Here is a 4,921-nt window from a genome sequence, read left to right on the forward strand (position 1 = left end):
TCAAGTACAAGGTGCCCCACCAATCGAATGGAAGGAAAGACAGGTTAAAAGACCAAAAGAAGACTAACAAGGGCGAGGAGTACCATGTGAAGGACCACCCTGAGCCTTGACAGCTTCATGAGCCAGACATTTCTTAAGCTTCTTCACTCGAGTCTTCTCGGGAAGGAAATCCAAGTTCAGATTTTTGTTGGACTTCCAGATCAAGTAGAAGCAACAGAAAGTTGTCTCTGAATACTCTTCTCAAGCCTTGTCTCAGGCAGCTTTGAGCTCTTGCTCCTTCTCGACAAGAGAATCCTTCTGTAATTGGTCCATGTCAACAATCAACTTCTCTTTCTCAACTTCAGACTGTTGGATCTAATCGGCAAGTTTCCCCTCCTTTTGGGTTATCCTGAGAGTCAACTCAATCGCTTCCTACTGTTTGAGCTCCACGGTACTATGGAGGGTGTTGATCTCTTCATCCTTTGAAGCAATGTCAGCATCCCTAAAGCCAAGAACGCGCCTAAGGTCTAGCACCTCTTGGAGGATAGCTTCAAGCTTAGAACGAAGGTTGGAGAGAGTAGAAGTATACTCCAGAGACCTATCATGGACATGAGAGACCAGTATCAGTGCCTGCAAAAAACATACAAGTGTTAGATAAACGTCAGGACTAGAACAGGAAGCCCTCGCATCAGTGAAAATTGGAGGAACTGGTGTAGACAAAGATGTCTCTACCTCTGTGACAGGACTAGATGCCAAAAGAATTGGACTAAACGCCAAAGGAGTCGAAGGAGACACCTCAGGAGGAACCTCAATTACTGACTTAACAACCCTGGTCCTTTTTGCCACTCGAATAGAAGGACTGGCCTCGGTGGGAGTCGACCTCTGCTGGGTATGAACAAAACCAAACATGTCTGAGGCTAAAAAAGAAGATCAAATGTTAGAAGGATATTAAGCACAGATGAATCCTAAAATAAAGGTGATAAAGTGTCGAACCTTCATAATGAGATTCGGGTTCAAACGTAATCTCATCAAAGTCATCCGAAGCAAGCAATGATTACGCGACAAATGCACCCACCTCATCACCCTCATGTCCAGCTGCCATCGGTGAAGAGGGTACCTCCTCAACATGAATTGGTCCAGGGGAGTCTGTGGCGGTCACGGGCTCGGGACCATCGTCATCCAGGACATCGGCTATAGTAGGAGGAAATAGCCCCACCTTCCTAAGGTTCTCTTAAGTAACGAGGGTCCTGACATTCTTCTCCTAAGGGGTCATGGAAATCAGTGCCTTGGCCCTAACTGTCATAGCCTGGGACGGGAGCAGTCTATAAAAAGGCCCAACGTGCTTAAACTTGGAGTAGTTGGCTTCTATGTCCTTAGTAAAGAAATAGATGTTGGCGTATCTAAATGCCTTGCTATTTCCAGACATCTCTTCCAAGAAGGTGTTGGTACCCTCGCTAATATAATGGTGGAAGTGGAAATACCCCGAGTTGTGCTGAGAAGGGTTTGTCTTCAAGTCAAACAGGTAGTGGATCTCGTGAGTCACTGGAGCAGCCCATTTTCTGCGGTGATAGATAATGTACAATGCAAATAATACCAAGATCGCATTAGGAGCCAGTTGAGAAGGACTAATACTAAAATAGTCTGCAACACTACGGAAGCATGGATGAAGAGGAAGTAGGGCGCCAAACTTAATGGCAGAACGTGTCCAAGTGCACATACCCAGAGGGGGGTCCTCAGCTCTATCATCTGGACCAGGGATAGTAATAGACACGTCGGAGAGGTCAAAGGTCTTCCTTAAGTTCTTTACCTTTTCTTCAGTCATGTCAGAGGCTGCCCCCTTGAACCAAACAACCTCATAATTAACAGGGCGAGGCTTCTCAACCGATTTCCATATGATTTCACTGGTGAAGGTGGCCCCAGAATCTTATGAATTGAACTCCTTTTGTCATCTCTTCTTCTGATGCACAGCTAGTGAGACCGTCTTGCTCTTCGAAGGAGGGAGAACCACCTTAGGCTCTATGAATAGAACACTCTTGATAATGAGTAGCATAGCGATGAGAACCCTCGGTATGTTCTTGGTGAGAAGAAGATTGATGGGGAACCTGACTAGTATCTCGATGCAAAGGGCATTGCAAAGAGTCTCGCTAACCTGACCTATCCCGCTGAGAAGAATGACTCCGCCGAGATGTGCCTTGGGAGCCTCGGGGCATACTGTGCTGAGAAGAAATCTAAGAAGATTCAGGCGAGGAACCCTGAGTGATGTGCCTATCAATATGAGGATCATCTTCAGAGGGTTGCCGAGTCATCTATTTTACTCTCTCCATTGGACAGTACCTTTTCAAGAAATCTTCCTCACTGAACAAATATAAAGCAGAGCAAGGGAGAATCCTTTTCACCCTTTCCAAGAACTCCAGGGGAGTACGCTCACTTACTGACTTGTCTGATGAAGAGGAGCTTGACATCTGCAACAGAAGAAAAATGAAGATTAAAGTTAGTAAATGAACATAATGAAAACAATAGCTGGGGGCATTTCCATGAACTAAGGAGTAAAAATGAAGAAATCAGGAGTAAAATTCTATATAGGGGGTTGGCCTAATGAGCCTAAGCCTAGGTCGACCACCATGAATCAATCAAATTATGAAGCATGAAAAATGGGGCATAGGTGGTCGGCCTACCACCTTAGGCCGACCACCCCAGGGATGCGAGCCTCCGAGATGTGCCAGAGGACCATTCAAATCTCCAAAAAAAATAATATTTACAGTACAAGGAAGGCCCCCAAGGAGATCAATTGAGGTGAACAAATTATTCTTAGGGTCCTAGGTGGTCAGCTTATGCTTGGGCTGACCACCATAGATCCCTGAAAATCGCCAAAGGCAAGAGAAAGAAGGTACTCGGCCCATGAAGCCCTAGGGGTGATTGACCTAATCCTAATTCTAGGCTTGGAAATCACCTCAGGCAAGGGAAGGGAAGTACTCGGCCCATGAAGCTCTAGGGGTGGTCGGCCTAACCCTAATTCTAGGCCTGGAAATCGCCTAAGGGAAAGGAAAGGGAGTACTCGGCCCATGAAGCTCTAGGGGTGGTCGGCCTAACCCTAATTCTATGCCTAGAAATCGCCTAAGGGAAGGGAAAAGGAGTACTCGGCCCATGAAGTTCTAGGGGTGGTCGGCCTAACCCTAATTCTAGGTCTGGAAATCGCCTAAAGCAAGGGAAGGGAAGTACTCGGCCCATGAAGCTCTAGGGGTGGTCGGCCTAACCCTGTTCCTAGACCTGGAAATCGTACAAGGGAAGCCCTGAAGGTGCTCGACCCAAACCCAGTTCCTAGACCTGGAAATCGCACAAGGAGAAGCCCTGAAGGTACTCGGCCCTAACCCTGATCCTATCCCTGGAAATTGCAAGTGCTAGGGTTTGGAGTCCCAGAAATCGCCAGACTAATGAGGTGGTCGGCCTAGGATCTTACATCCCTGGAAATCGCCCATCCTAGGGTTTATAACCCTGGAAATCACCCATTTTCAAAGAAATCTTGATTCAAGTAAGTTAATTATTTTGGATTAAGATACACCAAAACAAGAAGATTAAAACAAAAATTCCTCAAAAATTCAAAGTGTTTCTTATAAATCTAAGCACATTTAAATTAAATGATATGAGGATTAGAAGAAAGTACTTACCAAAGATCTGAGTTTGATGAGGAACTGGAGAAATCAGACTTGGATCTTGTTTGGAAGTGGCGCATAGAGTAGGAATGAGAAGAGAAGACTAATAACCTCTCAAGCAAACAAGATATTTTTAGGAATTCAAATTTCCTTGAAAAATATTTGATATGGTTAAAATTTAAATTCCTTGAAAAATATTAATATTTTTAGGAAATCGAATTCCTTGAAAAACTATCTTATATTTTTAGGAATTAAAATTCCTTGAAAAATATTTTTTATTTTTAGGAATTAATATCCTTGAAAATATATATTATATTTTTAGGACTTTAAAACTCCTTGAAAAATATGTTATATTTTTAGGATTTAAAATTTCCATGAAAAATATATTAGATTTTTAGGAAATTAATTTTCCTTGAAAAACCTAATTATTTTTAGGAATTTCTAATTGTCCCTAAAAAATTCGTACCGAGCAAATTATCGATGGTTAAAAAAGTACTATGTAATGTACCGAGGGACTTGACTATTTAAGTACTGCTATGGTATGTTTCTCGGGCCTGGATCAAGTTTACCGTAATGTTGAAAACATTACAATAAACTTGGGGGGCAAATGTTATCCCTCAAAAATACGAGGATGATGTGGCGAATGAGAATGCGACACGTGACATCACAAATCACGAAAAAACGACAAAGTATTGAGAAAAGACCGATGGGCGAAAAAGATAGGTCTAGGACCTATGGGGAAGTCGACCAAGCCTAAACCCCCTAGGGGTGGTTGGCCTGACCCTACCCCTAGAGGTGGTCGGCCTAAGCAGGCCCAAGAGCCTTAAGGGTGGTCGGACGGACCTCTAGATGGTTGTCTCTAGTGTGTCCAAGAGAGTGGTCGGCCAGACCTGTACCCCAGGGTGGTCGGCCCTAGTATGCCCAAGGATCCCTAGGGGTGGTTGTCCTGACCCCAACCCCTAGGGTGGTCGGCCTGACATGCTCAAGAACCACCTGAGTGCTCGGCCCACCCTATTCTTCATAGGGTGTTCGGCTCAAACCCCCAATTACACTTCACTGAGAAATACTCACTATCGTTCAAACTGAGATCAACAGGCCTAGCACCCAAGCTCGGGTCATCAGGCCTAGCACCTAAGTCTCACATACCAATAGAGACTTAACATCTTCCCAGAGGTTTCTATCATGCTTTATCCACCACAATCTAGAGAAACAATGAGAAGACCCACGATCTAATAATCATGGGGAGGTGGAGACGTATCTCCACTACCTAATAATCGTGTACCAAACCACGA

The sequence above is a fragment of the Humulus lupulus genome, chromosome X (assembly GCF_963169125.1).
Source record: "Humulus lupulus chromosome X, drHumLupu1.1, whole genome shotgun sequence".
NCBI lineage: Eukaryota > Viridiplantae > Streptophyta > Magnoliopsida > Rosales > Cannabaceae > Humulus > Humulus lupulus.